Raw genomic sequence first — 19,557 nt, forward strand, 5'->3', positions numbered from 1 at the left:
TTTTAGGGTCTTTTATTACTATAAACATAACCTACCCACCCTGACTAAAATTTCATTCACCTCCCTAGCAATAGCAACGTGCTTCAGACTTTCAAGAATATATACCATTTGTGCCACTTTTTAATGGATTTCACATATATTACTTCATCCAACCCTCAAAAAAAAAAAAAAATCTTGCCAGGTAGATAGCATGTTGAACATATGGAAGAAAAATGAGGCAAAAGAAAGTTATGGGATTTAACCAAGGTCACTTAAAAGTTCATGATTGCCTGACTTTCAGGTGTGTGTTCCTTCACACAAGCAGACACATGCTGAAATCTGGAAAATTGTCTAAACAAAGACAGATATATATCTTCAGTCTCACCTATTTCCTCCAAAGGCTAATTATTACTCTGAAATAGTGTGAGCCCTTTGTTCTCCTTTTTGGGTCAGATTTTCACATGCTGCCATTTAAAAATCTTACCTGATACTATGGGTTTTTTCATTCAGTCTGTTAATGATGAGAACATCCAACACCAATCCAAGCCTCTTCCTTTGCTCATAGAGGAAAAAGTAATTCCTGGAGTTGCCTTACAGAGTGCCCCCTTCTTTTGGGTGCTCTGACTGACTCAGACCTTGGTAAATGCTAAGGTGGCACCACATTACCATAGCTGCCAAAAATACCCACATGAACCCTACTTCCATCTTGACAGCCCTATGCCATGACTGAAGATTCCACTCGCCAACGCAGGATAGCCCTTCTTATATACTTCCCATACCTGCATCACAGGCCCTGCTGCAGTGACCAGGCATGACGGTGTCCCTGGTGTTGAAGGGAAGGCCTGCTGTTTTTTAGAGTCCTCCCTCAGCTGAAGACCGTCCACTTCAGCTCCACAGAATCTACTTCCTTCCTACTTCAGTCTCATTTAACTCCAAATTCTTGGAAGTATATATTCCTTTCATTTTCTTTTTGAAATTTCTTGTTTTCTCTTTTCAATTTTGAAAGAGACAAGTGTTTTGAATGAATCAATAAGTACACTGCTGGGTTTTTTTAAAGATATATAAACCATCACTCATTTACTTCTTGACAAGCCCAGAGTCCCTTCGATAAACAAGGTGCAAACCATTCTCTTAGACTAGGCTATATATATATATGCCTATTGCAAAATTTTCACATCACTTCTGAACTAAGAATGCTTTTGTCTCTGTAGTTCCTCTTCTGAAGAGTTAGTTCGTACTGTCAGTAATTCCTACTGTCAAAATAATTGTTAGTGGTCAAATCAACTAACCACTGACTTCTTGACAAATAGCTGATGTGGATTGCTTCCATTTACTGAGGCCTCCTAGGCTTTATGAAACAGTCTATTTGTATTTCAGGCACCTCCCTAACTGATGAATCTCCGATTATAAATAGGGCTAAAATGCTATGCTCATTTCAGCTTAATACAGTCTTTTCTTCTAACCCAAATGATGCAGAAAATTGATTATGTCATTTCTTAAGTGCATGGACAAAAAAAAAAAAACAGGTTGGGATTTCAGCTTTAGAACTGAGTTTATTGGAAGAAAGGCCACGAGGGGGATGTTGTAGAGTATCTTGTTTTAGAAGAATCTCGTCATTAGTGTTAGTGATTTGCAGATAACTATTAATGGAACAGAGCCTTCTCCACTGAAACAACTTTCGCATGTATATTTAGCCTTTAATTTAGTCCTTTTTTATTGCCTGAACACAGTTGTGGGCTTAGCTCAGATCTCATGACATAGATACAGATTCCAATTTTTACTTCTCACTTACTTTCTCTCCTCACTCTTCCCAGTTGCTAGGCCTGCTCCTTGCTCCTTACTGCCTGGTGCCCACTTCTCTCTCCTACATTGCAGCACTCTTTCCTGAGCTACAAACATGCTCGTTAAAGTTTAATAAGAATGCTATGCATTATATTACTTTGTGTTCTAAAGACTGGGGAAACAAATATATGCTGGACAAAATGTATTTTCCTTTTTAAAAAATGTATTTTCATTTCCTGTTTGTGTTATTATTTATTACTAAGTAGTATTTTAGAGGATGAATATGCAAATATCTGCCCTACTCATTAATTTGCCATTCAATTTTTACTGAATGCCTGTTATGCACCAAGTACTAAGTACTGGGGAGACAAGAATGCACAAACCGGAAATAACTTCTGCCCTCACTGAGATTAATATACACCTAAATTATGTTTTATTTTAAGAGAACTAAATTTGAAAAATCTGAATTTACAATCATATAGGACAGTGTTTCCCAACAAGTCATATATCTGCCACCAGTAGCATGTTATTTAGGTGATAATACAGGATTTTAATGGCTATGTATTTATATTTCTGAATTATTTCCATTTATAGCAAGTGATACTAATAGTACGGGAGTGAAATTATATTTAAACTTAAAAACTGAGAGACATTACAGCAACAATATTAAGTAAATAGTGGTATAAACATTATATGAATATAACAAAAATGATGAAGCTGGTATATAAATGACTAAAGTTTTGAAAACACCAAAATACAGTGCAGAACAATTATTCACATTTCAGAAGGATTTGCCGAGTAATTCCCTCATGTAGTGAAATACCTTAATTCATTTAAAATATGGCTCAATTTATAAAATATTTAAGATGCCTATGTCATGCTTCAAATGTTATACTTGCTGTTATTTAGGGTAGTGAAGAAAAACTAGCCAGATAATATATAGTACATGGTTTTACACTTTCATGTTCCTGCTAATATTGATTTGTGTATGCAAACTTTTCTGTTTTGGTGAAAGTCAGCAGAAAATGAGTGTACTTGAATCACCAAAGTATGCACTTCCTACCAGAAGGCATGTTTGTTTGGCTCATGGTTCTAATTAAAGCCAAAGCTAAAACAAACAGCCTCATCTGTAAGCTATTTGATGGTATCTATGTTCTTGGTTATTCAGTAAATATTTAGTAAGTGAAGAATGGAAATCTGATCCACAATTTATGAAGTAAGTATATTTTATCCATACACAGATGTGAATATTACTATGAGTTTAACATGTGACACACATATTGTGTGCATTTTCAAATATGCATATATTGAGCCTTATCTAGAAAACAGTAAAGACAAAATTTCAAAGAATTCATTTCTTGAGTATTTTCTATTGGTCATTTAAAACCCAAACTTCACATTATCTAATTGAGTTAGACACACAGGGAACAGCAGGCTGAGGAGAAAAAAATATTATTATTTCATTCCAAACGAGAACTACCATGTTTGAACAAATTACTTTCCGAACTGAATAAAAGTATTCAAAAAGATTAGTACAGAATGTATAAGCTCACATGATTTAGTCTTGATTATAAGGACCTTAATTCTGTTCTCTGTAGGTACATTATATAGAAAACTAAAAATACATTTTATGAAAACCTATGATTTCATTACATATTCTGTCTTAGAAAGGAACTAGTTCCCAGTTCCCTAGGGACAATTAAAACTTCCTCAGTAGTAACATTTAAACCAGTCAGCTAGTGATGATATTAAAATGCTGTCCCAGAGCACAGAGAATCCAGAATCCAAATAATATTTAGCCGTCCAACAGCAGTCATGAGCAGTAGTCATACTCCAGGGATCCAAATCGACTTAGATAATAAAAGTGGAAGGCACTGTTGAGGATAAATTTTCTAGAAAGCACATACATTTTGAGGCAATCATTAAAAACAAACCAACGAGCAAAAAAACAAGAAAGAAAAAGATATGAATAAAAAAAAGCTCACACATGTCAGTGTCTTGTTTTCTTTGTCTCCCTCAGATATGACAACACAAGAATGCATGCCTTCTAGAATGTCACACGGACCACTGCTTTCAACTGAAAATGGCTGTTGCCACCAGCGTTTAAAGGGTGACTTCAGACAATGACAAATTATTTCCTTGTAAAATTAAATATAGTTACAGAATGAGACACTTGAGCGATAAGCAACTTCGTTCTCACAGTAAAAGTTATTTCTATCATAACAACATAACTAAGAATAAAAATGTGCAAATGTCTAGAATCATCCATGCCTAAAACAGACCCTGCTCATTAGTTTCACCTGCTCTCTTTTAAGCTAAGAGGAAACTGATTAGTTGCTGCTATATACAGAAGAAAAGAAAATCCAGTTCTTTAAAATGAGCACATTATTTTTAATGGCAAAGTCAAATAATGAGAGTTCTCTCTTTCATTCTCTTCATCATTAATAAAAACCTGACATCATTTCTCATAAAAAATAGTACTCGGACTATTTATATCACTGTCCTGTGCGCTGGTAGTTAAATTATATTGATAAACAGCAGGCAATTAAACATCCTGAAAACAATTAATCAACTCTTGATTACCCACATGTGGATTATTTGTTTTCTAGATTATCTGCAGCATTTTTTTTTTTTTAGTCACCAGGTCATTTCCCTCTGTCTCTTGTTAAGCTTCTGGGGAGTCTGCTTTTGACATTTAGATGCGAGTGTTCAAGGAGCGCAAACTCACTTGAGCATTATGTTGTTTTCAATAACTACGCCAGATCTGGATATAAAATACTGTCCAAAATTTCATAAGACTGATTTTTTTCATATTCATTTTTTTGAAAATAAAACAGGACAACATATGTAAATAAACTTTGAAAACCATTAAAGCCTCTTCTTAAGTCGGGTGATAACATTGCAGATTTAGTGAAAATGATTTTCATTACTTTATAGTTCATAATCAGGAAATTAATGACTGCTCTTAAAAAAGCATAATACAAATACAAAACACATAACAATGTCATCACAGTCCTCACAACCGTGTGAGATATTCTTATCCCTATGTCACAAAGAAGCAGTGAGAGCAAGTACATTGCCCAAGCTCGCACAATAGACCGAAACCTCTTAACTGCCAAGTGCAGTGCGCTCTTTCCCACATTAGGCTGCCTCTCAAGACGGACACTTGCAGAAACAGCTTCCGCTTTGAGATATCACAATGTGTATCTTAAAGTGAGTGAGTTCCAGCTCTTTGGCTTGCTAGCTGTGTAACTTTGAATATTTTGCCAAATCTCTCTGAGTTCTCTGGTTTTGAATGAGGACTAATTCTCTCTGTTAATAGTTTTCTATTTCCTACCATTAACAATGCAAGGCCTCATGGGAGTGGTACCTGGCTTATCCAGGATATAAATATGTATAAATTCTACCTCCACCTCTGAAATAACCCTTCATAGTTTATAAAGCATGCTCACTTATGTCATTTGATTACCTGGAAAGGAGCAAAGGAAAATACAGTTTTACAAGTAGTGTTTAGATCAGAGAATGTCTTTTCTTCTGTGGACAATCAGAAGCCACACTGAAGAGTCTTTAACAGTAGAGTGATGTGATTGATCTAAGGCATACTTTGGAAGGAACAGAGTAGCACCTCTATATTGGACAGATGGGACTGGGCAAAACGAGGGGCAGTCTCATATCCTTATGAGGATGTTTATCATGATCTAGGAAAAAAGGTTATAAAGACTTGAGGAAAAAAACTGGAAATAGTTGGATAAGGAAGCATATTTTTCTCAAATGCTTATCTTCAGTCAGTGTACAAAGCCCTCTCATGTTCCCTGTGTTGATGTAAGACTGGCCAAGTTCACATTACATATGTCCGGGGACATACCATACAGAGAAAGAAGATCAAGACAATCTGATTTTTCTTGTGGTTCCTGGGGTCTTAGTACATTAATGTTTCTTTTTTTTTTTCCTTCACAGTCTTTGCCTATGCTGTCCCTACTGCCTAGAGTGCTCCTCTCTCTTTTTCATTGTCTTATCCAGTTACTTAACTATTTCTCACCTGTCTCTGTCTCATATTAAGATTAATTTCCTTTGGAGATCTCCTAGTGCTCATTGTTTTTTGTACTTTGTCCTATGTGTTCCTTGTGTTTTGCCTTAACAGCAACTATGATAAGGTTTTCTTAGGGATGGGGTGTGGTGTCTAAACTTGCAAATATTACTCTGACTTAATTAGAATAACTTCAATTCTGGAGAAAGTCCTCTCCCTTCCCCCCACCGCTTTTCAAAAGTATCTTGATTCTTTGAGCTTTTCATCTATCACTTTGTGAATTTCTCCCCCCCAAAAACCCCAAACCAAAACAAAACAAAAAACAGAGAGGGGAAAGTCTGCATTGATTCTATGGATTGATCTGACATCTTTACATTATTGAATCTTTTAATACAGATGCATGATATTATTTCCTCTTTCTCTAATAATTTTTATAGATTTTATAGTCTGTAGTTTTCTGAAAGGCTATCTGAGTCATATTTTGCCAGGATTTATTCCTAAATGTATATTTTTACCTTCATTTTAGAAAAACCAACTTTATTTTTTCTAATTTTATGGAGATATAATGGACAAATAGAATTGTAAAATATTTAAAGTGTACAATGTGATGATTATATAAACAAAGGCAAAAGGAAAAACACCACCAGCAGAAAAGAAAATTCAGTAAGTTTTTGTCTTTCCTTGGAAAATAGAATATGGGTGAAGTGGTATAGTCAGAGCAAAGGAAGCCACAGCCTAGAATATATACGTAATGGGCAGTGCTACAGGTGACGAGGGTAGTAATCTTCCCTAAAGAATTCCAAAGAGATGTGAAATACCATGTAAAGCTAACGTGAGACATGGAGTTGAAAGTAGATGGTTTAATTAAGTCTACTGATGAATAATCAACCCATCCACCTCTTCCACGTTGAGCACACTGCTGAAAAAAAGCAATTACCCTTAAAGCCAGAATGGATGGTTCTTCTGTAAAGAAAATAGGTAAAATATCTGGAAGAAACTGGGCAGCTAATATAGGAGTTATCATCCTTTGGAACAAAGTCCCTTCATTTCAGCGTTTAGAGATCTCAAATTATAAAAAACAAAACAAAACAAAACAAAACACGCTCTCATTTAGCTCACCTAGTATAAGTCTGCCAGTAAACAAACTTAACCTTTATATCAAAGCTCAAATTCATTTTTCTATGTATTCATTCTTAAACACTAATGTGAAATCAAGGGACAACAAATACTTAAGAAAAACATATAACATTTACTTGGTTATTAGAATAACCAAGATATACCATCAGAAAAACTGACCCTGAAGGAAATAGAAATAATTTATAGAATAGAACTTAAAACATTTCTTATTAATATCTTCAAATAGATTTGAGAGAATATTTCATCCATAAGAAAAGGACACTATACTATAAAAAAAAGAATATTCAAAGAATAAGGAAGAGTTTTTGGAAATTAAAAATATAATAGCTGAAAATTTTTAAAATGTAATATACGGCTTGGAAGATCAAGTAGAAATAGTCTCTTGAAAAGTTTAACATATAGAAAATAGATGAAAAATATGATAGGAAAAAAAAAAAAAAGCAAAGAGCACCCATCTAAAAGGTCCAACTTCTGGTTAAAGACAAAATTCATACCAAAAATAGAGAAGTCAATGGGAGAAAAATATCTTTAAAAAGAACAATAAGAGCTCTTCACCACAGAGTCCTCAGATTAAAAGGCCTTAAACTAAGATCTCCAAATAATGAATAATGACCTGATAGCCAATACTTATTGATGGCTTACTATGTAGCAGCCACTGTGACTTTCAATTTACTTATATATATTCATTTAGTGCTGACAGCTGTCCCATGAAGTAGAAAATATTATTATGCTCCCCATTTTAAAGAGAAATAAATATAGGCAAGTAATTTTTAAGAGAATTTAAGTAATTTTCCCCAAGACTATTGAAGAACAAAACTGGAATTTGAACCAGACATCCTAGATACAGAGATCAAACCCTTACTCCATATACAACACTGCCCCACAAATGAACAAAACAAAGACTCGCATCTTAATACACACTGTAAAATTTCACAGTAAGTATAAAATACAAATCTTAATATCTTCTAGAGGGAAATAATAGGTAACATATAAAGGGATGAGAAGTAGTCCAGTATCATTTTACTCATGTGTAGCACTGCATGCTACATAACACAGTGAAATAATTATTTTGACCATAGAAGTGTATACTTAGCATAACTGTCAAATATCTATGAAAGCAGAATAAAGATATTTTAAGATGTATAATTCCTTGGAAAATTTATGTCCATGTAGTATTTTTTAAAAAATATTTTATAAAGGTTTAAATCAAGGCAGAGAAAGACCTACCAGTAGTTTATCCCTCTCTCCTTGAAATACTTTCCTCATTTTGCAAGGACATACCACTTTTAGTTCTCTTTTTCTCTTGGGCTTCTTTGCAGATCTTATCTTCTCAATCTCCAAAATTGTGAGTTCCCCAGGGATCTATTCTCTGATCTTTTCTTTTCTCTCTACTGGTTTCATAGTGGTTGTATCTATTACTAGGGTTTTAAATATCCAAACACCATCAATACACTGAAAACTATCTGTAGCAGGCTGAATAACAGTCCCCCAAAATTCATGTCCACTTTGAACTCAGAATGTGACCTTATTTGGAAATAGAGTCTCTGCAGATATAATTAGGTAAGGATCCTGACATAAAATCATCTTGGATTTAGGTTGGGCCCTGTATCCAATGACTGGTGTCCTTTTCAGAAGACAAGACAAAGAGAAACACACATACAAAAAGTCAATATGAAGATGGAGGCAGAAATTGCAGTTATATAGTCACAAGCTGAGAAATCTCTGGGTCTACCAGAAGCTGGAGGCGGCAAAAAAATTCTTAGAGTCTTCAGAAGGATCAGAGCCCTGATAACACCTTGATTTTGGACTCCAGAACTATAAGGTAACAAATTCCTGTGATTTTTAAGCCACCCAGTTTGCGGTACTTTTGTATAGCAGCCCTGGGAAAATAATACATTACCTCATTCACACTTTCTCCCGATCACTCTCTTCTCTTCAAAACCTATTTGTTTTCTCACCCAATTATCCAATTTCTCACTCAATGTTTCCACTTGGATACCGAACTGCTCCTTCTGAAGTCTTCCCCACCTCATCAAATGGTAACACCATCCCATTACTCAGGCAAAAAACTTTAGATATATCCTTAATTTCTCTCTTTCTCCAACTCCTCTTACCAAAGCTATCTAAAAATCCTACTGGCAATGTCTTCAAAATATATCCAGAATCTAATCACCACTTCTAGCCACCTTCACGCTTACCACTTCAGTCCATATCTTACCATCTTACTATAACAGCCTAATGAATATCCCTGATTCTATTTTTTCCCTCCTACAGTCCATTCTGAATTCATAGCATCCAGACGATCCTATTAAAATATATGTCAGACTGTGTCATACCTCTGCTCTGATCCTATTTCCCATTCAGGGAGGATTTTAGAAGGGAAGTATATTAGGAAAAGGCTGTAGAGGCTATATGCTGTTACTAACCATATTCTATTTCTAAGGCTGGGGACTACATTTCCCAGAAGTCCTTTCTCTGTATGGTTCTGTGTTTAACAAGGAGAGGAACTCTTAAGATTTGCCAAAGAGAAGTGAGGAAGAAGCCATTATTTGGGGGAAGTCATGGCAATCAGTGTCAGTGGTTCCTGTGAACTCTGGCTTCTTCACCAGTTCTAGTGTGTTATTCTGAAGTAATAAGTGAGTGTTTCTCAAATCCTCAAGCTGCCGCCTTGCACACCTTCACTCCCCAAGCCCCTCTCACACCTGCGTAAATCTTAATTCCTGGATAAAACTCCCTATTCCCATAATACTTGCAGTTGCTCCATCTTCCTGATCGAATGCAGACTGATACAGAAGTCTATATACCAGAAGATATGATGGAGAGTTTATTTTAAATAATGAATTTATGATAAAGTATAAAAGAAAAATGATTTTCCATTAGAAACGTCAGGAAAAAACAAACAAAACAAAACAAAATGCTTTAAAGATAAGAATTACTACACATACACTACTTGTCTAATAAATAATATTTGCATGGTCACAATAATGTGAACACTAAGAATTTTCAAATTTTAGACCTAATCAATTAGTGAGAGCATGGGATACTTCATTGTGGTTACTGAATGGAACTTATCAGTCTTGATAATGTAAAAAAGACAGGAGGTAGGAGAAAGCAGAAGACAGAGGCTGGGAGACGGAGGTAATGAGTAGAAACAATATCTTTATTTTCCATAATGGAGAACTGAGGAATGCTATGTAGAGCAGATAAAACAAAAAGTGAAGGTGGAAATATATATTGCTGAAGGCAGAAAAGGTAACCTGCATGAGAATGAGGGGCAGATGGAAGAGTGGTGGTACAGGGAGGCAAATCTTCATCTTCCATAGCAAGAAGGTTGTTGATAATGCCTAAAATTGACTAATAACAGTATGAACATACTAGAAGAATTAAAAGTGGTCCCTCCTAGCATCTTGCATCAGTTGCAGTCTCACAAGGGAATTATGGTTGCCCTACGTCGTCCTGTGTAGGCCATAAATTAACTGCTCTCCCGTATATCTGGTATGGTACCAGTCATATACCGTCTTTGGAAAATTGAAGAAAATAGTCTTTGAGTCATTTTCTGGTTCTGCAGTTCAGAGACGGAACTTCTTTTAAGAAAGTCTTCTAGAAAGTAAGTCAGGGAGCTACTGCTTTTCATTCTAAGTTCTATGTTGTTTGAGATTTTTAACCACAGGTCTATTTTCTTTCATATACATAAAAAATACACATTCAGAATATTCAGAAGCTTCATTGTAGAAATGTTGAGTATAATAGGATAGCAATTCTGCTAGTAGTGATGTTTAGATGGACAGAAAAATGAGACAGGAGTTCTGGAAAAAGCTACCAGGGCTGGAGACGTGAGGGGAGCACAGTCAGAACTGATTGCCCAAGATGCTACAAATATCAGAACTGGCTGGATGATACGACTAAAGTTGAGATTAGAGAGAGATAAGAAAGGACCAAGGGGAATCCTTGGGGGAAAATGAGGGAGGTGGAAAAGGAAGAGAAACTACAGGAGCGATTGCTAGCAGTGAGATGGGAAGATCAGAAGTCTAACAGAAACCAAGGGAAATGGTGTCAGGGGAGAAGAAAGGGCTGTCAACAATGCTAAGGAGCACTGCCAATGGCTTCTTGATGTGTATTTAGGAATAAATACTTCTGGTTTAACATAGCATTGAAACTCCTTCTGATGTATGAGCAACAAGTTGAACAAAGCATTCAACAAAAAGGAACTCTGAAAGCTCCTTTGTTAAAGCTGAAACATCTTTGCAGCTTCTATCCCTTTTACGAGATAGCTAATGTGTAGGATGTGAGACTTGAAATACTTATTCATTCAACAAATACATATCAAATGTCTATCATATATAACACAGAGGGTAGATATTTTGGGGATATACTCAAGAGCTCATAGTCTAATAAAATAGATATAGCAAGTAGATAACTCAGACACGAGGTAGATATCATGAGGCCTAACGGAATACAGATGAAGAAATATGTGAATTCAGGAAAGAGACATTACTTTCCTCGGAAACTCTGATCAATGAAGAGTAGGCCACTGGAGAAAACATGGCTGAGCCAAACTTCCAGACTTATTCCTGAAAATAGTAACAAATTACTTAAAACATTTATTCATTTATTATACTGTAATCAAGTACCTACTTTTAAAATAGGAATGCTTTTTTCATATGTTAGATGATATTATTAAGTTAGGCTCCCAAGATAACATGAATGTGAAGCATCTGCTAGTTCTCCAATAATAAGTAGACTGCTCTTAATCAGGGTAAAAAATAGGAAAGTCTTAATTCCTATGCGTCCCTGAGCTACTTTCTAATAGCAAGGATTAGACTGTCTACTTGATCTACCTCAAGACTATTTCCAGAAGGAGAAGAAAGAAGCTGATTTTTCTCAAACTATCCAGTAGGAATAAGAGGGCTAGAGAGTCTTTGTGTAATAATTTACTGCACGTGTTCTAATTATTAGTACAGTGCTAAGAAAGGCTTTATGCATTTTGATGAGCTCACTTACTAGCTATTCAGGAAAATGAGCTTTGAATGGCATGCCAGGAATAGTAAGATGAGACTCAAAATAGGTATTCTGTATTTGTTTGCAAACTAACAAACTTATATCACAAGAAATACTGCTTTGAGCCAAATGAGGTCACTGATGCCAATAATCAAAGAAATGGAAGACTACAGTTTACATGTATCTGAAAAGAAGTCTTCGGATACAGCTCTGAGTAAGTCCTAAACATGAAATGTACCGATGGATGGCTTCTGTTGGCTTGGAGCAAGTGTCAGGTATCTGACCGACTTCCTACTTGCAGACCATTTTATTATAACCATTGCTTCCTTCTCTGCTGAACCCCCCACCACCTTGACACAGGTTTCTCAGCTGGTGACAAAACATCACATCTCTCCCATATGGATAATGGAAGGGAAAAAATACAAAAGGAAAGTGATTGAGCAAAGCAATAACTCCTCCCAGTGACAATGAAATAGAACAGACTATGGGTTTCTTAAAGACAGGCTTGTTCTTTTATGGTGCTCTACAAATCGGCCACGCAGACTAACGGCAACTGTTTGGTCCTGTCAATATGAGGTCACTTAACACACTTGTTCCTGACTAATTATATATTTTTTCACTTTAACAACTTATTTCTCCATGATCATTCCGATCAGTTACACAATCCAATGTTATCATGAAGGCAACACCAAATGCTACATCAAAGGGTTTCCAGTCCTGACTCAGACTAATTCTGTACTTGGCTATTTTAAAAAGAAAAAAAAATCCTTTAGTTCACATTTTCATGATTATCTTATATGAGAGAGTAGGAGAGGAAAAGAAGCTGACAGTTGTTTGGCTACTAAGTGCCAAGGATTTGATCTATCTGTTGTTTCCAGTTTCCATCACATCATTACTTACGTACACACACATACACAGAGAGATTCTAAATATTTATCTAGTGATAATAGAACTGATATGAATGAACCCCAAAGAAATACAAGCTCTATATGAACACAACTGCCATGAGCTACTTGCAATTTTCCATGGCACACACGTTGCCCAGGAATTCATTCCCCTGCTGCTCAGAGGCAGGCTCCAATTTTGTAAAGAGTCTGGGTAAGAAGTCTGTCCTTCTGGTAGCTTCAATGCCCTCATCAGCAACATCGGAAGCGTTTGGAAGTCTAGCTCTATCTGTACTATTTCAGTATTGTGCTGCTAGAGCAAAGAAAATGATCTAAATGTACAGTGATGAGGGAGGGATTCAATAAATTATGGCACATGCATAAAGTGGAATGCTATGCAGCTTATTAAACGTTTTTGAAAATCAGTAATGACATGTGAAAACACTTATGATAAATGTCATGTAAAAAAGGTAGGATCAAAGTGAAGAATAAAATATTACTGCAGTATGTAAACATGGATTTCATTAATGAATACGACAGTTATCTCCAACTGGTAATATGACATTTCTATTTTGTATATTTCTTCATTATAAATCTTCTAAAATTAAACTACATTGTTTTTATAACTTATAAATATTTACACAATAGATACAGAATTTATAGATAAAAGCAGAATGGATTAGAAGAGCAGCTCATATGCATTCCTCATGTTATTTAATGTCTCAAGAAGATGACCAAGGCCATCCAGCCTCATCATCCACAGATGGTGTGCTCTGAGACTTGTCCTGACCTTCCCCCTTCCTTGCACAGGAACTGGACTTTCCTGCCTCCATTCTTTTGCCTACAAGGCTCCTTCTTTCTGGAATACATATTCCCTTCCTTTGACTCATCAAAACCATATTTTCAGGCTCTTCTCAGGTCTTACTTATCCAGGATGCCATTCCAAATCATCTGGGTTCTAGTCCTCCTGCTGCACTTGCTGCTGAAACTTCCACGGTCAGCTGAGGGTCTGTCAGTCTCCCCCCTACCTCTGCACAGCTGTGTTGAGATATAATTGACATACAACATCGTGTACATTTAAGATAACCACTTGTGGATTTGATACACTTCTATACTGCAAAATGATTACCATCATAGCATTAGCTAACACCTCCATCACCTCATATAGCTACCATTTCTTTTCTTGTGGTGAGAGCATTTAAGATTTATGCTCTTAGCAACTTTTAAGTCTATAATACAGTGTTGTTAACTACAGTCACAATGCTGCACATAGATCCCCAGAACTTGTTCATCTTATAACTGGAAGTGTGTGCCTTTTGATCAACATTCTCCTATTTCCCCCACCTTCGGCTGCTGATAACCACCATTCTACTCTTTGTTTCTCTGAGTTCTGCTGTTTTAGATTGCACATCTGAGTGAGATCAAACAGTATTTGTCTTTCTCTGTCTGACTTACTTCACTTAGCACCATGTCCTTAAGATCCACCCATGTTGTCGCAAATGGCAGGATTTCCTTCTTTTTATGGCCAAATAACATTCCACTGTATGTATATACCACATCTGTATTGATTCATCCACTGAGGGACACTTAGGTTGTTTCCAAATAAAAGCCTTTGGAGGGCCTGAATATTACATTCTTCTTTTTTTTTTTTTTTTTTTTTTTTGACAGTGAGAGAGGGAATACAAGCAGGGGGAGTGGGAGAGCCCGATGTGGGGCTCAGTCCCAACACACTGGGATCATGACTGGAGCCGAAGGCAGATGCTTAACCACTGAGCCACCCGGGAGCTCCACGTTATTCATCTTTGAATCCCTTTGTTTGTAGGTCACAGTCTGGTGTACAGGAGGCCTCAGAAAATATCTGTTGACCTCTGGCAAATTCATCCTCAACAGACAAGACTGAGTCATGAATGGGAAGCATCTGAATTCGGAGATGAGTGTTTCAAAACAATGGAAAGCGCATTAATGAAATAAACTTATTTAAGCCATTGTTTTTCTTCAAAGGAAATGGTTCTGTAGTGGGCTTAGGAATATAACTTAAGCGTTGGTCCTTTAAAGTTAGGCCCACAGTGACCAGCACAAAGCAAGAAGGACCTTTGGACTTAGAGAACATCAGAGGGGCAGACCTAAAAGATTATGCTACACATTTTTTGGGGGGGGGGCTATTTAAGGGATATGGCATATAGTGATAGCTGTCATTTTATTAACCAATTAACCAATATTATTAACCAATTTAACCAATTAACCAATATTTTCTTTCAGAGTTATGCTAACAATAACTGCTTCAAAACTTAAATTTGGGATTTTAAAGCTAAATTGTAAACATTAAATTTGTTCTACTTTTTAACGAATTATTTCAAATGTAACTCACAATAATAGCTGTAATGCACAACTATAAAATTAAGCACTCTATACTTCTAATTTCATATAGCAAATGATTAAAAAATAGAAAAACCTTTGTTAAATCACCTTTATTTATGCCCTAATGGCATGTTCTCTCTAAACTATGGAGACAGCCTCTGTAATTTTTTATGCTCTAATATCTCCTGTGCCCTACAGAACAAAGGAAATTCCTCAACGAGGAGAGTGAAATTTATTGGATGGGTAGGGAAAATTAATTGATGAATTCTGCTTCATTTGCTGTAAATTTCTCTACCCATATATTTAATTTCTTGTTATTTTGAAAAAAATCATAGAACCTACTAATAAGATAAATTCTTAGAAAGAATAAAAATAGTTATAAAATGTTGTTTGTGTCAGAGATTGCTAACAGTTCACAGAAACCTATTTCCTCTTCTTGCTTGGCACACAGCTAGAATACCTGAGTTTCAGCCCATGACATATGAGCAGCCAATGCTTTAGGAAGCAGGATTGCTGGCCTTACCTTCTTTCTTCCCCTTCTGCTGGCTGGACGCAGTTAACAAGGTCCCAGGCAGTGGAGAAAGAGGAGTAGGGGAGGCAAAAGAGAGAAGGAATTTGATTCCCTAAACTTCCTGCCAATCAGAAACACTTACTTTGACAGTTATGTGAAAAAGAAACTTCTGTGATTAAGCCATAATGCATTTTGGCTCAATTTGTTATTGCTGTTAATATTCCCCTAATTCAATACTATACCCCAGATAAACTATGTGAAATCTAGATCTTTCAAGTTCACAGGCATGGGAAATCTAGGTATCATTTATTTGCCCTGCTTTCTTATTTCTTCTCCCCTGAATAAGGATGTTATTTTTTCTAAAAGCATATGTAAGATACATAAGACATGTATTCCACATTTATATTAATTAATTAATTCATTCATTATATCAGTTTGACTAAAAACATATTATTTAGTAGACCCTGGAGATATATGAATGGAGAGAATATGGGACCTGAATTTGAGAAGCTTATAATGTAGCGAGAAAGAAAGATGGGTATAGCAGGAGTGTAACCTGATGTATTAGTGTATGTGCTTCCTGGTTCCTCCCCTCCCCTCCCCTCCCCTCCCCTCCCCTCCCCTCCCCTCCCCTCCCCTCTCCTCTCCTCTCCTTTCCTTTCCATTTTCTCTATGAATGGCCTTCTCCTCTCCTAAGGGTTTTCTCTCTCTCCCCCAGTACCCATTCCCAGCTCACACAGAGAAAATTGAGACACCCACTTCGTAAATAGCAGCAAAGTCTGAAAAATTCAAAAAGGTAATTCCAGATGGAATGGGTGTTTAGAAAAACAGGAAAGGGTTTGATGAGGAGATGACGCTAGGTCTGGGGAAAGATCCAGAAGACTATCTGAAGGTAACATTGATAGGACCTGATGCCCAACTTGAAATGGAGAAGCCTACAATGACTGTGTTAAAATCACCAGATAAAAAAAGCAAATGAAAGCAAAAACTTTGACTACTCATAAGACAAAGCACCCTCCTGGAACACTGTCTCTTAGAATCCCTTCAAAGAAAGTGAAAGTATCCTGAACACACAAACTGGAGGGGCTCCAGGAAAACACAGGTCACACATGTAAGCATCTCTACCTATACTTTGAGGAGACTGATCCCAGAAAATGACTGCTCTGTTTGCTAATCATCAGGGATTCACAGTGCAGAGCCTTAGGATATTACTTTTAATACAATGTATGTGGTGAAGTCTGAAATGCAAAGTTATTCAATTTTTTAAAAATTACCTTTTATTACTTAACTAGGTTAACTAAGTATTTTGCTCACTACATGTAGTTTGATAACATTTTCAGATAAATAAAACATAAACTTTTCCAAAAGATTAATTTTATCAAACGGGTAGATTGGTAATTTTGGTTTGCTTTCCCACATGCCTCTTTATTCTTCAACATTATGAAGTAGATGAATAATATCCATTAGAGCCTGTCCTTTTGATTTTTAAAAAAGGATTTAATTATTTTAGAGAGGTAAGGGAGGGGCAGAGGGAGAGCGAGAATCCCCAGCAGACTCCACACTAGTGCAAGGCCCGAAGTGGGGCTCAATCCCCTGACCCTGAGAGCATGGCCTGAGACCGGATCAAAAGTTGGACACTTAATCGACTGTGCCATCCAGGCGCCCCCTGTCCTTTTAAAAGATGATCCTAAAATTAAAGTCCTATAATCACCTTCTAGAAAGGCTTCTCAAAAGCCTGTGCATATTTTCTTCAAAATAACTATTTTCTCTGACTGATTGGCCCAAACTTTCTCTCTACTCTGATTGTGTTTCTAGGATTTCACAGGAATCTTCAATTACAGGATCTTTTACAAATGAAGCTAATTATTCTGAAATTTCACATATAATTATTGCCTGTTCTGAATTTAAAAAAGAAGACTCCTACCAACAGTTATCATTACTACCAGCTCTCTTCATATCATATAGAATTCCCCACAAGGAAGGCATTTACAAAGTGATTTTTGGTACATGATGTTAAGATGATATGAAAACGTGAAAAAAAGAACAAAATGAACCAGTTACTGGTGTCTACATTTCGAGGAAACCAGTCCCCAATGCCGGCATTAATGATAGTGTTCTTCTTCTCAGTGTCGTAAATTACTGCAGTGACTTTCAAATTTTATTTTGTCGAAGGCCAAGGATCCCAAACATACCATAAAACACGACCTACGTTCGGGATCTCATTGCAGAGGTTTTACTTGGTCATCTTCTGTTATCTACTCTATGTATCTCCCTCTTTCGATGGGGCCATGGAGGGTTGGTTAAAGGTGAACATTTCCTATAAACGAGTCTCTTCACCTCTATCTCCCAGGTTGATTCATGACCTAATATAACTTTTGGCCCTAAGAAGGCAGATTAAATACATATATTTAAGATTTATTTATTTATTTGAGGGGGGAGGGGCAGAGGAAGAGGGAGTGAGAGTCCCAAACAGATTCCCACGACCCCGAGATCATGATTGGAGCTGAAACCAAGAGTCCGACGCTTACCTGACTGCACCACCCAGGAGCCCCAGAAGGCAGATTTCTAAGAGAATACTCTGCTAGTTTTAGATAGTTGTTTGGCTTCGTAGCCACAGTCAGGTAACCCTATTAAATACACTCAAGAATTTCTACCACAGTGAAAATACAGAATATTCTTTCTTCTCAAGAGAAAATTTTTCTTTAAAAAATGAAGCAACCATTAATATAAGTATAATGCAAAGGATAAAAAAAAATTCCAAATATATAGTGATTTACACACTGCAATGCTTAGAATAACTAGCCTATTTTAGAAAGTAAATCCTAAAATAAGACCATGGAGGACAATGAAGCAGACATTGTCAGAATAAAAGGGGTTAAGTGTTCCAAAGTAATGAGAAAGCTAATTTCTAAACACACACTATTCTACATACTCACACACTATTCTACACAGACACACACACACAATCAGCCTTTTTCTCCTAGAACCTAAAGCCTGAACATCGTAGCTCATTTATATATGCTAGCTCCACTTAAATATGATTATTTTGGGGGTGATAATATGTTCACTATTCTGACTGTGGTGATGATCTCCCAGGTATATAATTATATAAAAACATCAAATTTTATACTTAAAATACGTGCAGTTGACCAGATCTCAATTCTAACTCAATAAAACTATTAAAATATGTAATAAAAAGTAATATGTGTTCTCAGCTTAATCCACATACAAAACAGACAGAAAGAGGTTTTTAATCACTTAGTGGTGCATAACTGTCAACAACTAAACAACTTCCAATATTTAAGTTAACAAACTGTCCCTAGGAAAGGAGCCAAAATTAGCAATAGAAAATGGGACATTGGTTATAGAAACTGGGGGTAATAGAGGTGGGGAGTTAGTGTAAAGGGAAACTGTGAGCTTGAGAACCGAAGTATAGAAGCCACGAGAATGGGGGGCTACTTAACAGAAACAGTATTTTAACCTCACATTAAGAAACAGAAGTTTTGCAAGGACACCGGTTCAGGAACACAGGCTGAGGTGCCTCCTTTTAGGAATGGGGAAACTGTGTCACAGGGGAAGGAGCACTACAATCCTGAATACTGCCTGCACTCAGCAGGTCGGTCTCCATGGGGGTATCAGGCAGCCAAGGCAGAACTGGTTGGGGTTCATAAGAAGGGATGGTGGGCAGCAGGCTGCTCAACTTTTTTGGAAATCAATAAGCCTATTTGTGGAAAGTAGACTCTTAAAAGAGCTAGAAGGTCAGGCCCAGTTTGAGATGGACTCTTTTCTCCCTCAGAGTACTATTGCACTTACTACTGGTTCATCATATGTCTCCTAACATAACCGACCTGCTTTATAGCTATTTTGGTGGGTGCCTTACT

At 36.5% G+C, this 19,557-nt stretch overlaps 1 protein-coding gene across 1 annotated transcript in view; it reads right to left on the minus strand.

Moving 5' to 3' along the window:
• NELL2 (neural EGFL like 2) overlaps positions 1 to 19,557 on the minus strand; it is a 316,526-nt gene that overhangs the window by 23,250 nt on the left and 273,719 nt on the right. The window lies entirely within an intron of this gene.

This window comes from Ursus americanus, chromosome 25 (assembly GCF_024610735.1).
Source record: "Ursus americanus isolate L20-20 chromosome 25, mUrsAme1.1.p, whole genome shotgun sequence".
Taxonomy (NCBI): domain Eukaryota; kingdom Metazoa; phylum Chordata; class Mammalia; order Carnivora; family Ursidae; genus Ursus; species Ursus americanus.